The sequence below is a fragment of the Paralichthys olivaceus genome, chromosome 2, assembly GCF_024713975.1.
Source record: "Paralichthys olivaceus isolate ysfri-2021 chromosome 2, ASM2471397v2, whole genome shotgun sequence".
NCBI lineage: Eukaryota > Metazoa > Chordata > Actinopteri > Pleuronectiformes > Paralichthyidae > Paralichthys > Paralichthys olivaceus.
In genome coordinates this window covers 3277528-3299948 of record NC_091094.1, presented here as the reverse complement: position 1 = coordinate 3299948, position 22421 = coordinate 3277528, and the positions used below count along the sequence as shown (strand labels likewise).

At 43.1% G+C, this 22421-nt stretch overlaps 1 protein-coding gene across 12 annotated transcripts in view; it reads left to right on the top strand.

Moving 5' to 3' along the window:
• The window catches only part of ptprt (protein tyrosine phosphatase receptor type T), a 241612-nt gene that overhangs the window by 86687 nt on the left and 132504 nt on the right, over positions 1-22421 (top strand). The gene's annotated exons all lie outside the window — the stretch shown is intronic.

Below are 22421 nucleotides of genomic sequence, written 5' to 3'. Positions count from 1 at the left end.
GGCTTTCGTCCTCTGGAAACATAAAAGTAGGAGAACTGAGATCCATCTTCACAGGAGGTCACATTACTCAACCCTCATGAAATCGTACTTTTGAGAAGAGAGGACTTGAGTGACTCTTATTTTATGTGTTTCTATTCCCGTAATATCTTGTATGTCTCTTGACCATATCCCTCTCTTCTGTAAAAACCTAATATCCTCCTGCTTTAGCTTCACCCTTTCGCTCGTGTAAGGTCATTCTATCGCTCCTCTGCATTCTCATAATTACATTCCGAGGCCGACAACCACCCACAGAGCGCATATCCTTTCTTTTGAATTCTTCTCTTGAAATTTCTCTGATGTCTCGTCACTCTTTACGGCTTTGTTGTAATGTTGAACTCCCTCTGATGGAGTGTGTCTTTTTAAGAACTGAGGGACATAAAACTCCCTTTTGAAATGCATCACCCTCGAGTTAAATACGAGATTGTGTGACGGACGTGGGCGAGCGTGTTGTTGGGGCTTCACATACACCACCTCTGGCCTGTATTTGTCTTTAATCGTCACTGTTAAGTTCAGCGGGTTTGTACTTTCGGTCCAATTTTTCAGGCCATCGAACCATGTGATTAAACCAATATGTCAGGGGACTCTACCTCATGTCACACTAAATATATTAATTGATGTAAGGGCGTCATACAGTGGGACTTAATGCAACCGCGGTCTCTAAACTATAAATCAAAGTAATTACTGAAACCCTTGGTAAAAACCTTCCGAACAGCCTTCACACACATCGATTCAAACCTGTAATGTGATTATTGTCTCAGCTTTTAAATCAGTAGAAGCTGGTTTATTCATTTAACCTTGTTTGACCTCAAGAGCAGTTATGTTGATGAAGGACGCTGCAGCTTGTTTCCCCTCGTAAAAAAAATCTCATAATTTGATTTAATGGTTTGTTATTTATTTTTGAATCAATAGTGTGAAAAGATTATAACGTTAGAGAAGAGACATTTCACATACGGCTGCATTCAGGTTTGAAAATATCCGAATATTCATTAAAACAATGTGACTTTTTAAGGGATAAACAACTGCTGGTGTGGTTCTCACATGAAAGATGAAATCAATACTCAAGTTTTAAAAATCTCTACAAATCATCATGAACGAATATACATAATTTAGAATGACTGAGGTATTTGCCCCGTGTGTCTAACTTATCTAACATTAGGTTTAAAAGATGATGTGGGGGAGCAGCAGTCTTAAGTGCAGTCCTTGTTAAATAGGCTTAAAAAAACACACAGACCAAATACAATATTTTTGAAGGCTTATAAAACCAGAGTCTTATGAATCAAACATTTTGAGTCACGCTGGTCGATATGTTTGCCCCAAAGAGAGATGAGTCTGCCGGCCTTTTATTATCCAACCCTTCTGAGGATATTTGTGTGTAGGTGTTTTTGTTAGAGCGTGTGTGTCTGTGTGTGTGTGTGTGTGTGCCGTCTCCATGTTTGAATATGTATTTGTGTGTCGGAGGACTGAAGGATCTTTTCATCATCAGATCAATCAGAGCAATGGGACTTGGGACAGGCTGTGAATACAAGATCACCTCTGAATCACCATGAAAATACAAGGGGAGCGCAGCAGCACACTCCGTCCCGTCCTCCATAACTCCTGCTAGGATGCCCTTGAGCATGGCACCCAACCTCCAAATAATGGCCTCTCTCTTTTGTGTGTGAATGTTCCCTGAAGATTTGTTATTATCCGGCCGACTGTCGTGCTGCGAGCGAGTTGGCATAGTTGCATTGCGGCTGTCTTTTCAGTGAGTTCCACTCGGATTTAAAAAACAAACCAAATGAGTGTCGACCACGGTGGATAGTAAAACAGGTAGTAAAACAAGTCATTGCTTTCACAATAGTCGAAGGACAATGAGTAGTTTTAAAAAAAGTTAGTGCTCAGCGGTTTGCACGTTACCGTCTCTGAGGCTAAGCTAACCGAGCCGTGGGTTTCCTGTTGAGTAACTGAACAAGATAAGATGAATAAGATACACAGCTCACAACTTTTATCACTCACAAATACAGAGCGGTACTTTACAGAGAACACAGAGATGCACAGAGCACAGCTAAGAGCAACTAAAAAACAGGAGCAATAATATTCTTCAACGATTTTTTTACGTGACTCGTGGAGGCCACATACGTGTGAGTCGTGGTTAGTCAAGACGCGAGAGTCCAAGGATTCCAGGTTTTTCTATGACCTTTTGACATGTTAGAAACTCACACACAGACAGAAACACATTCTATGAAATCGAAAACATCTTTCATTTAACATTATTTAAAGCGATTTCACCGTGCACAGTCGGTTACATTCGCTTCCTTCAGCGTCCTGATAGCTGCCAATAAAAACGTAAATCCAGAGAGATCTACCCAGACACCCAACAACACTTCAGATCTTCCTAGTAACAGGCCTCTATTCTGAGGGTGTGTTACGTGCTCGTCATGGCGGAGCGGGAGGGAGTGGAGGGGTGTGAAGTTTGTCTGACTGAGAGATGAGGCGAGAACTGCTTAAAAATCAGCGACAGACACAAAAGCGGGACTCGCATTATTCAGCACAAACACACGGATGTGCACACAAGTGATTCAAACTTCATTTACGAACCAAAGATGAAGGTTTGTTGTGAAGTTGTTGGGCGAGAGAGAGAGAGAGAGAGAGAGAGAGAGACGTACAGTGAAACACTTGCAGATAACACAAACACGCGTTTTCGCTCTCACAGCAGTGTAGCGCTTGTAATCAACACTTAAGAGAGCTGTGAGCAGGCAGGGTGAGTAACACCACGGGGTGTGAGTGTGTGTGAGTGTGCGTCTGTGTGTGAGTGTGAGTGTGTGTCTGTGTGTGAGTGTGTGTGAGTGTGTGTCTGTGTGTGAGTGTGTGTCTGTGTGTAGAACAGACGAGGGTTGATGAATCTCGGGGGAACTTGAAAACTTAAAACAACACTGTCTTGGATGAAGGAGGAAAAACGAACAAATACCAATGACACAACAAACATCGCAGCGGTGACGTCATCACACCTCTGCTGGTTGTGTGATTTCCCATCATCCTTTGGGGTTATGTCCCTCTGTTAGTGAGTGTGTTTATTTTTCTCAACAATTCACGCTACTACACACACACACACACACACACACACACACGCAACCAATGGAGCAGAGTTTGAGGAGGAAGCGTGGCGAGCACAAAAGAAATACAGATTCTTTATTAGAGGAAAATATCGGCCATTTTCCCTGCAAATAAGTAGCTCACACACACATACACACACACACACACACACACACACACTCACACATTCACACACACACACACTCACACATTCACACACACACACTCACAGATGCACAATGCTGCAGGGGTGTCTTCTGTTGCAAAGCCATCAAGATCCAATTTCTCCTTCATTAGGTCTGGGTAGGAGGCTGTGTACAGCCGCTAGGTAGCTAGCCTTGTCCCTGTCGCCACACATGCATTACACACACACAATCAACCACACACACACACACACACACACACACACACACACACACACACACACACACAGACAACTAAAGTCTAAATGCCCCTTATCTTCCTCCAAACAAGAAACATCAATGAGAGCCTTGTAATGACAAAGCTGACACACACACACACACACACACACACACACACACACACACACACACACACACACACACACACACATAAACTATACGTAACAAAAGACAAGAGTTCAGAATAACGACACCCTCAGTTCCCTCGCAGGAGAAATAACAAGGTCTCAGGGACAGAGAATCATAGATTGTGCCTTTAATTGACCCGAGCAATTACTATGTGTTTGATGTATGAATTCTCTGGCATGCTCCATCTCTCTCTCTCTCTCTCTCTCTCTCTCTCTCCCTCTGTTTTGTACGCGGTGCTCTCTCGCCCCCTCTCACCTCTCTCTGCGGGGTGAGACAGCAGTTGTGTTGCAGTAAACAGAGCCAATCACTTTGGCTTCAGTCGTCCTCTTAGCAGTCTGCAGCAGATGGTGAGTGGATGGTGTGCAGATGCACGCGCAATTACAGAGACACACAGAGACTCACAAATGTATTGACACAACTTGCAAACACAAGATAACACAACTTAACGCAAAACTTGAGATGAGATACACAATTTATACACAATTCTAAGGACTCTCTCTCTCTCTCACACACACACACACACAGGTAACAACAGCTGTATTGGGTCAAAACGTAGGTGTGTGTGTGTGTGTGTGTGTGTGTGTGTGTGTGTGTGTGTGTGTGTGTGGTATCTAAAAGGCTGACAGGATGAAACCCATTAAACAGAACATGTCCGGCTGTAATTGGTGCTCTTTGGTAATTGGCCTGGTGAGGCCTATTTGAATTGTTTCCAGGGCAACAAGCTTGTTTCTCTATATCTAAGCACAGCGGGAGGGAACGAGAGAGGCAGCGAAGAACGGAGGAAGGGAAGAGTGGTGGATAGAGAGAGAGAGAGGGAGAGAGAGGGAGTGGTCAAAGAAGGGTGGAGGGGGCAAGTGAAGAAAGGATGAATGGATAGAAGGGAGGGAGAAGAAAGATGGATGGAAGGAGTACAGACAGAGGTGAGGAGTTTCTTTGGGGCGGGGAAAGAACAAAAGGAGGAGACGCAGAAAAGAAAAATAACGCCGGAAATGGAAAGAAAGAACAGAAAACAAGGCAGAGCGCGTTGAAAAGAGAAGATCGTGGAAAGAAGTGAAAGGGGAAGGATGAGCGAAGGAATGGAAAGGGAACAGATACCAGCTTTACTCACAGGGAATGCTGGGTAAGAGAGACGTGCGGCGGCAGCTTCGATTTTCCTTTTGCTGCGTCTTGTACAAGCAGCAGAGGTGAACGCGTTAAGAGCTGAGAGCTGCATTTTCTGACACGTGAAGTCGACCGCGCAACAGTGGGACAATTTCCACCCTCTGTTGTGCCTCAAGTGAAGAAATGAACATTTTAAAATATAATGAAAGCACGAAGTTAATGAAGTCGTTTTTTTTTTTTAAATCTCCACATCCTGATCTTTTAGACGCGATCACGTGGGACGGTTGGATTCTGGTTTAAAGTCTAAATCTTTATATCTTTCTGTTGGGTCCTGTTCACGTTTGTTTTAAAAAAAAAAAAGCTTAATTACGATCAAGCTGGAGTTAAATATTGTGTGACAAGCCTCCATTAAATGATTCCTTGCGTGTAAGTGTTTCTAATGTGCTTGTCAGAGAGACCGATGAGGGGGACGGACAGTAGAATCTCCATGAGTTCCTGGTTGAGCTGCCGCGTCTGAAATGACATTTTAAATCAACCTGACGTTGCTGTTGTTGTTTTCCTGTTTGTTTTTTTTGTTTTTTACATTTGACAAGAAAACTTCAACTCGTCTGGACGTCTCTGTCGCAGGTTTAATGACTAGTTGACTTTAATAAGCCGTAAGCTGTGATTGAAGAAATTGTTCAATTATACCTCACATAGTTTCCATATTGAACCAATTGAAAGAAATAAGTCGCTTGATTTTTCCTCCTGTCGTTTCTGTAATTTCATAAGTTTGATGAAGAATGTTCTAATTGAATTCAGACACTTCCCAGTCTTTGCGGACATGTACCAAACTGCCCAGGTGTCTGAGAACTGTTGAGTGAATAGGATCTAGCGATTTTCTATCCCCGGGGACCTTCGTCTTTCAGTTTGGGTGAAGCGAAAGTGAAAGAAACAATCTGATATCGAGGCGCAGAGGTTGTGACAGAGGAGGGAAGTTATTAAAGATCTTCTGACAGAGGAGAGGACTCACTCCTGTGATCAAAGTTAATCTGATTTTATATCCACAGAGGAGAGTGAGCTAAACCTCCCCGTTCACGTGCGTCTGATTTTTTACTCATATCTGTTAATTACATACAGGCCTACAAAATAAAAGCTGCTCGTTATACATCAATCAGTTTATCGTAATTATGAAAAAAAAGAAAAGCCAAATATTGAACTCAGCCCTTTCAGGGAACCGTAAACTAACATGGTGCAGATCCAACGGTTTGTGGCTCTTGGTAAAGCCCCAAAAACACAGTCATTTAGACGTTAACAAATGGAGCAGTGCAACAGTCGTGGCAGAGTCCCAGCGTCACGCAGCCCGTCAGCCAAGTCTTATAATCACCAGTTCCATTCAACCAAGTCGGCCATCATGTTTGATGATGTTCAATGAGGCAGTGAAATCTTACAAGCTTTTACTGTCACTCAGAGTGCTCGAGATGCTCGTCGCTGTTGTTTCCCAGTCAAACCACAAAAGCAGAAAAACGACTTAACATATCGCATTTGCTTTTACGTGTGTGTGACCCTGATTTACATCAGGTATAAATATCGGACATGCTCGCTTTGCTGTTTCAACGATAACAACAAAGACATAGAACGACAGCATTTGAATGGAAACCAAAATAATCAAACCCACTCACGTTTTTTTTTCTAACCTGACCTTTGTCATGAAACTGACTCTGTATGTAAGTAAGCCTGCTGTCGTCCACTCGTACAACAGAACTGTTTTATTAAGCCGTCAACAAAGGAAATGAGGGATATTTCTGAAAACAGTGACCGAACACCCGGCACCACAGACGAACCCAAATACACACGGTGAAGTGCGACGTGTGACACGGGCACAGGACGTGATTCATTAAGGTCATGAGATCGGTACTCGCCCGACAGAGATCAGGCTCTCAGCATTCAATCACAATCTTTATAGGTTTGGCCTTCGTGCAAAATTTCACTCACAAACGCACATCAGCTTTCGACGCTGCGTGTCTTTAGAGTCAAACTTCTCCTCAGGACAAAAGTCCTCGAACTACCCATCAAACCCTACGACTGTATCTGTCACAGTTTACGCTTTTGCTTTTTCTGCTGTGACAACTTGCTTTAAAATATTGAAAATGCCAACGTGTCCTTTTATTTTCCATTGTTCCCTAATACGAGCCAAAGAGTCAAACAACCACACGACTGGTTGTTCTTTTGTTGCCAGGAACAAAGAAAGTAGATCAACAAGTGAAATAAAGTACTTTTCTCTTCATAAGAGACATTCAGCATCACGTTTACCACAAACACTCTGTACACGTGAAGTGATGTATGTGTATAAGCTTTAGAATACAGGCTTCTCCTCTTCTTTTCATCTCCTTTTATAACGTCTCCCTCAGGCGTCAGTGAAAAGTAAGAAATCTTAAGTCTATCAGTCCAGGTAAAGATTCCAGGTGTTATTGGAAACTTCAAGCTGCTTTAATTTTGTGTTTCCCACATGCCGGGCACAGTCTACATGATGCAGACAGCTACTGTATCTTTGAACCTCCATATATCTCAGCAGTGTGTTCATGCTGTGGCGGGGGTCACGCTGGGGAGTTGCAGCGGGGGTGCAGGTCGGTCGGTGTACAGAAGAAAAGAAAGAAGGAACAGAAAGAGGAAAAATAGGCTGCAGACTTTTTCTCCTCCCCACAGCTGGAGATGTTTCCAGAATCTCAAGTGATATTTAGACTGTAAGAAAACACAACTTTCAAAGTTTTACTTCAGTACTTTCTTATATCAACCTTTCCAGGTATCACATTCATACCCGGTCTGTCTGCTCGGGTTTTCTGCAGCTTCTCTGTCCCACAATCCAAATGCACGCGTGAATGGTTTCTCTGTGTGTCTCTCCACATCAGGCCCATTCTGGCGTCTGATGTCAGGACCTGTACTTTGTACTAACGTGATTTGATTGGCTGGTTCCTGTGTTGGAGTATTTGTTAAGATGTTAAGATTTTAAAGTTTGCAAAAAGGTCAAAAGATTCAGTGGGACACGTTGGACAACTCCTCAACTGTTGTCAAGGGACATACCACCGAGACACTTTCAAAGTCATAAAATTGGAGGACACACACACACACACACACGGAAACATCTTCACTTGCTCTTCGTCCCTCTCCTCCTCCTCCTCCCCCTCTCCTCCTCCTCCTCCTCCCCCTTCCTCAGTGTGATTTGTCTGAATGACTGTCCAACAAATTAACAATATCGCCGAAGTGATTTGCAGAAAATTACAATAAACTGCAAGAAACTCGTCTAAATAATAGAGAGAAATGACTCGGCTACTCACTCTCTCTCCCCTCGAACGCCCACTGCTTCAATCTCTTGGCTAATAAATGTGCACACGATGGGGTTTGTCAACACACACACACACACACACACACACACACACACACACACTCACTCACTCACTCTGAGGTGGAGGTGGAAAGCAGGAATTCACACTGTCTGATCCTCAGTGAGAGCAGTCATTACTGCATGGCAGTTTTCAGCAGTCGAAAAGACACACACACACACACGCGCACGCACACACACACATGCACACACACACACAAACTTCATCTTCCTTGCTGAGCCTTGTAAACCAACAACAATCCAAGTTACACACACAAACACACACTCTCAGTTCTGAAAGTGATGGGCTGAATATTTGTGTGATTTTGTTTGTTTGACTCTCTGTGTGTGTGTGTGTGTGTGTGTGTGTGTGTGTGTGTGTGTGTGTGATTGATTCAGAGGCTGAAGGCTGATTGCTTTCTCAACTTCCACATCCCATCAGAGGGCACAGTAATAACCGCCCAGATATCTTCATAGAGAATTGTTGTTTGCGTGTCTGAGTTTTGAAGTCAGTGCATGTTGATTACCTTCGATTTACTGGCCTCTTATGACTCAGTGTGTGTGTGTGTGTGTGTGTGTGTGTGTGTGTGTGTTTATTTGAAGCTTACCTCATCCTATCATTTACCCTCCGTCCTGGCTGTCCACACCTACACCGGAGTAGCGGTGAAAACCTTTCTCCATGACGCTCGCGTGGGTGTTGAAGCTTAGACTGGTCGGAATTCTTGTTTGGACCATAGAGATCAAGAGAGAGAGCGTGACGGCTGAAAAATCAGACCGGAAATTTTAAGGGATGAAGGAAGGAGCAGAAAGAGAAAGAAGAGTCGTGCAATCTGAGGTTTGTCCCAGCACACAGCTTCTCTGCAGAAGTTTGTGGAGGAAAGGCTCATTCTTGTTTCAGTGTCCCCTCGAGTACAAAGCAGCCTCCATAAAGAAATTATGCTTTTTGTGGAAGAACCTGGCGGCCCGGCACAGAGCAGAGACCTCGGCTCCATCCCCGACCCCCGGGATGCGATGCCATGTGTGAGCCCGGCCTCATTGCTCAACAACAATCCTTCCTGTGGCTGGATCGGAGCAAACCCTGCAGTCAGGCTTGAAAATCTTGGAATTAGATGTTACAGAATCGTATATACTGGGGAAATATTTCAGTTCTTGGCCTCGTGGTTCAACCTCTTCACACCTGGGCCCCGCTGGAGAATGACATGCCCCGAAAATGACCAGAGTATTTCTCTGCAATGACAGGGTTTGTAAGAATAACCTGGGCTTCTCAGCGAAGCTGACAGTTGAGAGATTCCTGCAGCGGTGAAAGCTTCAGTAAACACGTTACTGCGTCAGAGTGAATAAAGACGGAACACAACATAAATAAAAGATTCAATTTCTGCCTTAAGAGTGAATGGAATCATGAATTTGTGGCCCAGTGCCTCTAGCAACCCCATCGCCTACCGTCTGAACCTTATGTCATCCAAATGTTATGTTAATAAAGTGAAGCGGAGTTAGAGAGGCTTTAGTGGAGTTTTTTTTTTTTTAATTGTCGATTTAGGCACATTATGTAAAACTGTAAAAAACGTTGCATCGAATTCAAATTTTATTTTGAAGAAAAACAGAAGGTAAAAGATGGAAGAAGCAAATACGGAAAGAAAAGGGAAAGTCAAGAGTCAGCTTCTTTGTGTCAGGCTGTTAATGAAGAGACACACGCGCACACACACACACAAACACACACACACTCTCTAACCACTAATGCAGAAGTGAATGGGATTCACTCACCACCACCAAAAGTAATAGGAGGCAATAGAGGAGCGGCCACGTGTGTGTGTTTCTTTTTATTGTGTGTGCAAGTGTGCAGTTACACATGTTGTTGTGTAAAGACGAGTTGTACGTCAGCACGAAAAAGTGTATCTGTGTATTTGTGTGTGTGTGTGTGTGTGTGTGTGTGTGTTGAGCTCATTAAGAGTAGCCAGCAGACTTCAGTGACCTCTCTGTTCTTTGTCCACTTCCTCACTGCTGATGAGAGCGGGGGGGTGGCGGTGGGGGGTGGGGGTGCAGAGCTGCATGCAAATTAAGGCGACAAAGGAGCAAGAAGTAGATGATTAGAGAGAGTGGGGGAAAAAAAAAAAACAAGGGAAGTTGAAGGGTTGAAGAAGAACGGATAGAAAAATAAAAAAACACAAACATGACGAGAAGATTTTAGAGGGACGGAGATAAATGAGGAATAGAGCAAAACGAAAAAGAAGAATGACACATGAATTGAAAGCTACGCGATAAGAATAGTAGTTTCAAAATGTGCCAGCTGAGACAAAGACAAACTCAGTCTTTGTCTCAGCTCAGATTTGTTCTTGATAAACTGGGCCCGTCCTTTTCGATTCCGCAGCGTTTGAATGAATCCATTTCATCGTGGATAAAAGCCGCGCTGATGAGAGCTTTGTTGAGGCTCATGAAGGCGTTCAATCACCCAAGCATGTTCATCGTCCACGCTGACAACAGAGTTCAGAATTTGTGGGGCGGAGCTCTTCAAAGTGGCCGAGCAGTCCGTCAGATCGAGACCTGACTGCAGGTCCTTCATCAAGGTTGAGTTTGAAGCTTGTCAGGATGATGAGCACATGCGGAAAGTTTTACTTTGACGTTATTTCAACTTTTATTAACCTTTCTCATCATCTTTATCCATCTCCTCTTTGGCTCGGGCTCCGTCACGAGTCACGAGACGTGTTAACGCGGGGAAATGAGCTCTTCAGATGTCGCTCCTCGTTTTCTCTGGTTTACTCTTTACTCGCTTGGTTTCTTTTCTTTCTCTGAACTTGTTTCTGTGTTTTTCTTGAGCGGAAGCATGATTCGATAAATCCCATTCCGCTCCCTGGTTTTGTAATAAAGGGAAAACATGTCATGGGACGCCAGTCAATACTCTCCCATTAAGCCGGTGGACAAGACAACACAGACACAAATAAACGCACAAAGACTCTAATGGTCTTGCAGAATCTTTGTGTTTAACGCACACAAACACACATGTACACACACACACACACACACACTCATCATCACACAAAGGCACAGTAGGTATATTTTAAAATGCTCAGTCGATGCAGTGGCCGCTCTGTGACATTTGGAAAGAGGCGTCTCAGCACAAAGCCAGAGACGACCTCTCTCCTCGTCTCTTCAATCTGCAGAGAGATAAAGATGAAGAAACTCAATAACTAATTGAAAACTAAAAACAAATAAACTATAACACTGTGGACTTGAATTTTGAAAAAGGCTTTTCTCACTCCCCCCCCCTCGGCCACGGACGAACATTCAAAGACAGACGCTTCATCTCTTTTAATACGCTGCATATGAGAGTTAGATGGAAAAACCAATCATACCAACCAGTTAGTGCTAATCACAATTAGACCATGACAGGACTTTGTAATGTGCAGTGTGTGTGTTTGTGTTGATTTTAAAATGCCCGTCAGTTTTATTGCAGCTATTCTTAGACTCACTCACTATTTCAATACCGAACACAAACATGTGCTTCTTCTCCCGATGAATGTGCAGTTGGAGAACTAATAACTCAACTGTGTCCATAATAACACGTCATGTCGAGTCACGCCAGGAGTTCTGACCACTTCACGACTGTGAATTGTCCGAAGCTGTGGACCCACACTTTCCATAATTGCTGCCAATTCTCGCAGCTTATTAAAGAAATAAAAGGTTGTTAAAATACACACATGCGGTATTTTTTACTAGGATCTAAAGCTACGTGTCACTAACTGTTTGAGTTTTGTCTCAAATCAACAGAATGTTTTTGGCCCCAAATGACTTAAGATAAGTACATTATGTTTATTATTTGTTTATTTAATGTCAAAAAAGAGATTTCAACCTTTTTTCAATTTGTTAAATAAAATAAAGCAAACCTCCCTCTTTCCGTTTGTTCCCTCCCTGGTCTCTTTAGAAGAGTGTTGTGTATCTTGGGAGACCTGGTTAATTAAAGAGGTGGTTTGTGTGACTCTAACTGGAGAAAATGGAACGATAATGAGAACAACATTAATTGGATTCCATGACAGGTCATGTGGTAACGTTTTTTCATGACTACGCTGTTGACACACAGTCGTATGCTTCACTTAGTATTAAAACTTTAGTTCTGCCTCACAGATGAGACACAGAGCCGGGTGTCACAATATTCTCCAATTTAATGAAGAAAAATTACAGAGCTCCTCACACCCGTGTCTTCGACCCTCTTCATTAAGCGTCCAGTCCGCAGTGCGCAAAAATGAGAGTCCGGGAGCCTTAAGCTAAATTGGCACAGTAGCTGTTGTCCGATTTCAACATGTGTTCTAATGATGGTGTAAAACGATCCCAGCTCCGTCCAACTGAGAAACACATTTTCATGTCAAACTGACAATTTAACCAACGATGTCAATACATTTGTTTAAATCAGGCTGGTCTCCGAAGCTCCGCCTGAGCTGGAGTTCATCTTTCATCAGCTGCAACACAGAGACAAACTATTTTACTCCTCTGGGTTATCAGTGACCATAGAGAAAACACAAGCTCCGCACATGTTTAAATTAGTGTTTAATGCAGGTATTTAACTGATTACTAGTACTTCTACTACTACTACTACTAGTATATATATATATGAGGTTGAGGGCCGGTGGTTAGATTCCCGGCGTCTCTAGTCCGCATGAAAAAAGTGTCACTGGACGAGATGGTTTGACCCTGCGTTGTTTTAATTAATTGATTAATTGATTATCTGCTGTCATTGTTAACGTCGACTTTATTTATTCTCTGTTCAGCGAACAAAGGTTTCTAAAGGTGAGTGTCGTTGAGTTGATTTGTCAAATAACTCGTTCATATCCCGTTCAATTAAACTTTGAATTCAACACAAATGGTTTCCAGTACATCGGGACATTTGAATCCATCTCTTCCCAAACCCCATTTCTGAACGACCCGGTGAGTCATCCTGCTTTCATGATCAAGAGCAAATCCTCAAAGGTAATTCACAACACAGGACCCAGTGGAGGTGTCATCACACAGCGTGAGGAAAATCAAATGATCTTTGAAGTAAAAGACGTTTTTGCTTTATAATTTAATCCGACTGTTACGGAGATAATTGGCTGAGTGACGTTATTGTAACGAGCAGCTGCAGTCAGGCTTTTTACTCTCGGCCCTCGAGCTGTTCCCTTCGTTTCCTCCACTGTCCCAGACACAATGACATTTTTTTATCTGAAGACGAATATGTTCAGCACAACTCCCTCCATCTCCCTGTCTCCGTCTCTTCTTCCTTCCAGGTCGCAGCCTGTATCTCTGTGTGTGTCACTCTGCCATTCTCAGCCAATTACTGGCTGGCTTCAGGTGCTTAACCCCGGGCCTCGGCGTCAATTGGCTCATTATATCGCTGCTTTAAATCTGTCTCGTCCCCTCTAGCTCTCCGTTTCCTTCTGTTCATCACTGTCTGCTTTTCATCTTTTATCGTCCGCGTTTTAAACTTCCCGTCTCTCTTATGTGATACCGTTCTCATTTTTTACCTCTAACGTCACTCCCACTTTTTTCTTTTCTGTCTCGTTTTTTTTTTTTTTTTTGCTCTGTTCTCATCTCTCCCTCCCACAAATGACTCTCATCCCATCACCCATCCCTCACCTCCCTCTCTTTCCTCCCCCCCACAGTTTGAGAATTGCTCCAACTCAATTGTACCTTCCCTGGCAATAGGCAGCAATGGTATTAATAAAGCATGATTTAAAATAGATTTTCTTCTGCTTCATTCTGGATTACATTAGTGTGTGATTTGGGCTCTTAGCATCCTTCTTGCTGCTCATCACTATGTTTATATATTCACCCTGTATCCATGACTCCAGCTCTCACCCTGGAGGATGTGGCAGTACTGCTACTGTTCTACACATGTTGGAGGATATGGAAAGTGATCGACCCCCACAGAAGCAGTTTTGTTTCTCGGGTCAGGGAGTCAGAAGTGACAAACATTTTATTTATAAAGCAACTAGGACAGTTAAAATACGATTTCTCCAGAGTCTACCCCGCCTCTCACCCAATATTAGCCAGGATTGGGCCAAGCTCCCCCCACAAAGGAAGAGTAGTATAGATAATGGATGGGTGGACATTTAAAAGCCTGATATAACATGCATGTCTTAAGGTTAACCTTAAATATGTCAATGGAAGGGCAATGTAATTGTAAAAAGTAGAAAGGTTTGGAGCGACCACAGTGAGAGGACGATCATCTTTATCCTTTAGCCTCAAAGGGACAGCTAGGAACAGCAGGGGGCATCGCAGCAAGGTGGCTAATGCAGGTGATATATCTGCGCCCTGGGCCGAGAGGAAGTTCCAGAGGACGGCTGATTACTTCAGTCCCTCCAGGTCCTTTTTTCGCTCGGCTCGCTTGAAACGCTCCTGATCTGAGGGATCTGAGAGTGGAAAGGGGTCAGAGAATCTCAATGTGTTGGGAGTCATGAGGTTCAGAGCTTTGAAAATAAATGAAAGAAGCTTATAATCCTATATTTAACCAGGAGTCAGTGCAAGTACAGGTGTCGCCCAAATAGTAGGTATCTGCGCTTCACTGATTTAATGTCTTTAAATGAGTGAAGACAAAGATGTCACACGGACGCTTAATATGACGTGAAAACCACAAAGAAACACACGACGGATTCAGCCGCTCGCCAAACTTTGAAGGGATTCTGCCGCTCAGTCAGATATCGTGAGTTATACCGTGACTCAGTAGTTTGTTCCATGCAGAGAGACGTAATTAAAATCCACTAAAAGGCATCTGCTACTAGACGATTTAATCCAATTTATCCAAGTCACAGAGCTGCAGGGTGTCTGCCTGTCTGCAGCTGCTTTTGTGTGTGTGTGTGTGTGTGTGTGTGTGTGTGTGTGTGTGTGTGTGTTTTGGGCAATGAGTGTTTGTTTGTTTTAGGTTATTGTTTGTTTGTGCGTTCCACCGCATTCGTTACATCTGATCGTACATGAGTAGATTAACTGTTTATGTCTTATCTGAGAAGAACAATGTGGTTTAGAACGTGTGTGTGTGTGTGTGTGTGTGTGTGTGTGTGCGTGTGTGTGGAGGCAATGAGCCGGTTTAATGACGTTCTTAAAGCTGCCATGATTAAGAGGCTGATCATTTGATGAGGCTGCTGTCGAGGTACTTCACCGGTGAAATATGACATACTTCTCTTTTATTTCTATTAATGAAGTGACTCGAGGAAAGTCTTTAAGTGTGTTGGCGAAGGGAGCATGTGTGTGTTATTTATTTGAGAGGGGTTATATGAACATCAGTTTGGACAGTGCCTTAAAAACACACACATACACACACGCACACAAAAATAAATCCAAGGAGGGAAAAAATCCGTGTGAGGGCTCTCGTCTGATCTTGCTTGTTTGCCTCCGAGGGTCATCGTCACGGGAGAGTTTGCCTGTGTGTGTGTGTGTGTGTGTGTGTGTGTGTGTGTGTGTGTGTGAAGGTAGAGGTGAGGTTGTTATTGCTTTGGTGTGAGAAAGCAGATTAAGAGTGCAACCTCTGCAACATCTCAACAGTCAAACAACTAATGCTGAAGATATATGGGCCTCAGGGAAGAGTGTGTGTGTGTGTGTGTGTGTGTGTGTGTGTGTGTGTGTGTGAGGTAATGGTGGGTGTGGTTAGGATCTGTACTAGTATCCTGCCTTTGGCCAGTTTAGCTTTAAAACATGTAACTTCCCTGCACACACACCCTTCGAGTATCAGACCCACAAACACAAACACACACTTGCAGCCTGAAACAGAAAGTTGTCCCTGCCATGTTTCTCCCTGTGGGACGCTCTCTGTGTTTTCTCTCTGACTCTTCTCCCACTCTCACTTTTTTTCATGTTTCAGCCTTTGAGGTGTTTGTGAGTACCGAAAAAAGAAAGAATAAAAAAAGCCAGAAACAGGTAGAGAGCAGCGGAGAGAGAGAGAGAGAGAGATTGTCGGCACAGTGGCAAAGATCAGTGTGAAACGTGTGGACAGGGCCAATGAGAGCACACTGCAGAGCGCCTGCTAGCTTAGTTCATTAGTGCAGTTCCAGCATTCGAAGCACAAAGATATCCCACACAGCTTCAGCTCGGTGCTACTGAAGAAAGAATAAAGTCAGAGAGGGACACGTCAACATCCTGTAAAGTAGGTGGTTGTCATGTTTGCTTGTAAACTGTCATGTAAAGAGGATTGTAGAGCGGCCTGTCACGCTGGATCAGCTGTATAACCCCACACAGATTCATTCTTCGTGTTCATCTGCCTCCTTTGTTTCCCCTCCGGCGTTCGACCTCGTCACTTGTGGATACGGGTTGATCTGATCAATCATATTTATTTCTCACAAATATCAGTGCATTTGGTTTCTAACCCGTGACTCCTTATTACTGCCCACTTGTCTGTAGCTAGCTGTAGCTAAACACTGTACACACACACACACAAAGATTCCATGATTAGCACACGCAAATGTCCAATAACACCCATGGAACTGACAGAAAAAAAAACCTGCCATCGACCCATAGCTTTAAGATTCTTTCATATTTGATCCTTCACGCGGTACAACGCTGATGTTTCCTCATCAGTATCGTTCTAATTGATCCATTTTTTGGTTTGAAGTGTTTAAAACAACTTGAGGGCCTCTGCAGGATTGGAACCAGCTCATTCCACACGTCCTTCGCCTGACAAGCGGAGAAGTGGCACCTGATCCTCTCCAGTCCAGAGGACGCAGTTGGGACTGAGAAGTTACAAAAGTGTCCCACACGCCTCTTGTAATGGAGTCAGACTGGTAGATGTTAATTGTTCTCTCTGTGAAACTAAGTTCCTCGTTAATTACCTGGTGACTGAGCCAGGTTCAGTTTCCCTCTCAGACTCATCAGTTGGTTTTGAAAGCGTTCGTGAGTCCTGTATCTCAGGTAGTTTGTCTCAGGGTTGTTTGTTTTGGTTAATTATCGGAGCATCTGTTTTACTGAACCCAACAGATTTCATGTTGCTTTGCCCTAACGAGCTGGATCCAAACATAATTGTGGACTCATCTGGGATGTTTGATTGAAATGGTTTGCCAAGGGACTACTTTTCCTGAGTTCCACCGTGTTGAGTTTTTTAAAAATCATTATCGAGACATTTCGATGAGCGTCCTAGACGAGGAAAATACCTGGTGAGGTTGCACAGGGCATAGATGACGCAGAATTTCCCCAGGAGGGTTGTTTCTCTAAAGCATTCGACCAAACCAGACGATTCCATTTTAGAAACAAGCCAGACGGTTTTTAATGTGGTTTCAAGGAGCTTGAACTTGGATCATGCAAAAGATTTGTGATTTAAAAGCACAATGAATGAGTGATTGAGACAGTGAATGAGTACAGGAGGCTGATGGGAAAGGGCAGGTATGCGTTGATGAGAACTGATGAGAGGGAAAAAAAATACAGACGGCCAGAAAAAAAAAGAACCCCCAGTATGCATGTAAAAAAAATATGCAAGGTCAAAAGACTTGATGAAATGAAAAATAAACAATTAATGACAGCAAAGGAAAACACGAAAGACAGATAAGATAAGACAGAAACAAGAGAGTAACAGTGGAGGATGGAGAGAAGCACAGGGAGGCAGCAAGATTGATTTCCACTCCTCCTCTTCCTCCCCTCCTCTCTTCTCCCTGGGAACGACTCCCTAAAGTCTTTGGATTAATGGCTACGTTTCTGCTGCTCGTTCATCAGATTCAGGAAGGCATCCCAAAACACAATGCCTCACCAGGCTCCTGCCTGATCTAGATATCTACCTGCCAAAACATCCAATAGACCCTTAAGTACTTTCAAAGACAGGCAAAACAACTTTATCTCTACCTCAGGTCAAATCCCAAGAGAATTAGCACTACTCGCCGGCACGTCCGCTCGTTAGTTGATCGCATACTGTGGATGATCACAGACAGTTCAGCCCGGAGTTGTAGAAGAGTCGATCTCAGTGCTAATAGACCTGGATTTGGTTGTTATACATTTAATCTCGGGTATTATCTTTTACTAGATAGTCTATATTGTGGGGCTCGGGCTCCACTTTGATCTCCCACACTCCGCCAGTGAAGTCTCCGATGCAAATTCATTTATCTAGTAAATTTAAAAGAGTCCACAACAATCTGAGATCACGTAGTGACTCAATCAATACCCTCCAGGATTATCTCATTTTTGTCCAATCAGAGGATTTAAGTTGATTAAGCTATTTTCATTTGAGCTATTTGTGATTTACATAGAAGTTTGATATGGGAAGTGACGGTGCAACAATTCAGATCGATTCTTATGTGTTGTTTTAAATGAGTTGAAACATAACGATCGATGCCTCAGACTTATTCACAATCAGTTGAGCTTGTGCATCAGTGGGACCTTTACAACAGCATCTCCACATTTCATCAGAATCTCGAGATGTCAGCACCGGGGGCTGTGGCGTCTTGGCTTCATGTTGTCCGATGGGAGGACGTGGAGATGAATCACATGAATCTTTATTTCCAGTCTATGCCAGCGACCAGGCTGCAACCCAGCGTGGCGTCTACATCTATTTTAATACTTTACACTCTACCAGAGCAACATTCTGCCAATAATAGGCAATGAAGTGATATTTGTGGTCCATGGAGTTTGGTGGTTGCTCTATTGTCCTTTTAATAGTGACCAATGAGACCACTTGTGTCCCTGGTGCGCTGTTACTCACCGCGTGGCCTCGTTACACCGCTGCCAGCTGTGCCATCCGAAATGCCCTTTCACAGTGTGTGATAGCTAACATGCCAACCCTCGGCCCCGTCCTGATTAATGGCGGTGGGACTGTGTCCCTCTGGAGGTATGAGGACTCTGCCTCTGCACGTACAGAAGTGTCCTCTCTTGTCTTTCCACCTGTCCATTGTGGAATTTCTTCATTCACAGATATTCAGCAGACATCCGTCCGTCCCCAGATTCACCTTGTTGGGTTTGTAGATGTGTTTTCTGTCTGTTGCTGCTTGTTTTGACTTGTTACCACGTGAACAGTAAACGGGTGCAACAAGGAGATGGAGGAACAGAGAAGAAATCAGATGGATGATTTCTGAGAATCTGGTATTTTTCATGACATCTTGGGAAAAACCATCACCGACTTAACGAAGTAAACAAGGTTATAATTCAAATAACCTCTCCTGCTCTCTCTCTAGGCCTCTCCCTCTATTAGCATCTCACCTCATCATTTTTATTATTCTCATTTTATGTTTTTTCTTTTCTCCTCTTTCCCAAATGTTTGACCTCAGGTTTAAATAGAGGAAATAAGAGATACATCAAACACGAGGGAACAGGGAGTCAGATAATAATCCTTAAATGATTTAACAATAACTTCAAGTACTTTATTTAAATACAAGACTTATTAAAGCTTTGTTTACATTTTAGTTTAACGAGTAGACTCTCTGCCGCTTGTTTTTATTTTTTTTTAATCCACCTCCCCCAACCCAGAGATTAACAATCTGTTAGGAGCGTTTCCAACTGAGCAGGACAGCCAGATTATCTGAAAGATTAGCTTCCATCATACCCAACTGAAAGACTCCCGGATTAAGTGGGTGGTGGAGATGGAGATGGTCGGGCCGGGGGATTTATTCGGCGGCTGTCTGTTGTATTTTGTCCCAGACCTCAGAGCATAAATCCAATTTAGCTAACATGGTTTGAGTCTTTGCAGAAACAAGACGGGGAAGCTTTGATTTATTAGTACGGTTCTTCCGGAAAACTATTATTTCATTGTCCCTCTCCGGCTCAGTGGTGTGTGATTGTGTCGCGCTAATTGAGGAATCGCAGTGTGTGTGTTCATTAGAGGTGCATCACTTGATCTGTTTAAGCATAATTACACGTTAGCTCACTTTTGTTCTCTGGAGGAGTTTGACTCTAAAAAACAGGATCGTCCTCAGTTTCGTTTCATGTCGTTCTACTTCTGATCCGTCCGGTAGCAAAGATATTTTTGTGAACTGATTTTTGACGCAGTTATGCTGTCGAGGGACGCGGCAGCTGAAGGTATCCCAGCATGCACTGGGTTAGAGATTAGGTTTATACAGGTCTGCAGTCACATCACAGCTTTTTATGTTAAAATTTATTTTTGCATTTTATCAATAGAGCCAAACTCATCCTTATTATAATACATTTTTTAAATTAATGTAATATTTTGACCCTTTAGCCTTTGTAATGGAATCTCTGCTTCGTTTAATCAGTGATCGGTGGAAATCTGTGGTTCACGGGCTCAAGGCCTCTCCTGCCTGCAGACAACAGGCACATGAGCAATTTCAATATATTATCTGCTAGAATAAAAAGATAATGTCTTCGTGGTAGTGCGTCATGATGACCTGCAGGAGGTTTGTCTTCATTAAAATAGAAATACAGCGAGCAGAGGATGTCGGCTTGTCCGATTCAGTCTCAGTCAGATGTGGGGAAGTTTTCTGGAGACAGTGTGTGATCCGTGTGAAAGCTTGTTTCCTGCTGTGCTGACCTGAGGATCGGGTTATACATCAGTTATCCCCCTTGCGGCTCTCTTGGCTGCCAAATGTCAGTCTACCACAGTCTTATCCATGAATGGTAAATTACTTTACTGGCTTTGGTTTTTATTAAGTAGAAACAGACTTTAAGCCATGAGGCACCACAGGGGGTCTGAAGTCTGAAGTCAGACTCACAAAAATAATCACACACAAAGAAAAAGAGTCCTGTTGTCTTTGAACTACAGGTACACACTCATTACTAGTAACAGTGCACACACACACACACACACACACACAATCGAATCGCCTCCCATCTCAGATGGCCTCTAAGATGGTTTATCTGTGGTGCCGTTGTCTAATCTCGTCTCATTAGCGGATCAAAACATTTACAGTAAGTAGCTTGTTTGAACAATCTCATAATGAACTCAACTGGCTTCGTACACGATCTTTTGGGGTTAAAGTGAGGATTAGGTTTAAGTCCAAGAGCCTGATTCATTATTATTATATATTATTATGGGAGGCAGCATCCATTTGTTTAGCTTGTTCAAATTAAATCGGTGAATCATAACCATGAAAAGGATTTACCATTGACTTTAGTTAAGGCTCCAATGAAGTAACAGAAAGAGGTGGAAAATATGCTAAATAATACGGATTGGAAAGTTTTTGCCTCGGTTGAAAAATTACAGGCGGCGTTCTTTAAGTTCTTTAGACATAAACTCAAACAACCACATATCTGAGTTCTTCTTCTTGTCAATAGTAGAAAAATCTCAAATCCCACAAATTCATTGTTTCCTCAATAACGGACACGATCATTTAATTCGCTTTTTACCTCAGAGCCCCCAAAAACCACCAGCTCTCCTGTGCAGGTGTTTGTTCTTTCCAGACTTCAGACACAAATAGTCAAGTTTTCATGCAGCGAATTTCCCGTAGCTTCTGTGAGTATGTGGTGAGCTGTTGCCATCATTAGCTGATTGTAATTAGGTGAACAGAAAGATTGGTTTGAACAGGCTTGTTAGTGTGCAGTCAGTCGTGCAGCACAAACCTGCGGATGAGAGCCCAACATATGGCAAGAACAATGCTGTGTGTGTGTGTGTGTGTGGAGGGGGGGGTGGATTTGAGCCTGTTGCAGGTTGTGCATGTTCGTGCATGCAGTTTTTTGGATTTGTATCTCCGTGTGTGGTTGTGTGAATGACATATGGGGGAGGCAGTGATAACCACTCAAAATGTCTGCTGACCAATATGGGGATTCATGTGCTGATCGCTGGCTTGTGGTTTGTTGGCTTTTCTGTTTTGACACATAACTGGTGGTCACACAATCTGTCCACAACAGATCACAGCCTGGAAGCTCGGAACATGTTTCCAGCCACCGTTGGCTTTGCACCCGAAACAAATTACTCTCAGTTAATAAACACAGCTAACTATATCTGTTGTCAGAATTCTGCTGTTTAGAAGGAAAGTGGATGAAAAGTGATCGTTTTCTTGTCTAAACAAAACCGATGAAATATTTAAATATCAAGATGAATTGAGCTGTTTGAGTTTTTTCCGTGTGTCACTTTGCAAACAGCACGCCATGACTGATTAACTCAACGTACAATTTCCCCCAATTTAATGCATGGCTGCTGCTCCAAAAGGTCTTAATCACAAACACAAATTGCTCGGGGAGAGTTAAGTGGTGCTCTTTTGTCATATTACACAGTTTATGGAAAGTACTGATGGGAAATGTTCATTGAGAGGAACTTGATGAAGGTTTTTTTTTTTCCTTAACGGGACGAGTGTTGTGTTATTTGGACAATTTAAAAGCAAAGCTCAACCTCGTTAATGTGGGTGGAGCCGTGCTGGCAAGAGAATCTGTGCACACACTCAATGAAGTGTTAAAAACTGGGTCGTCCTTAAGTTGTG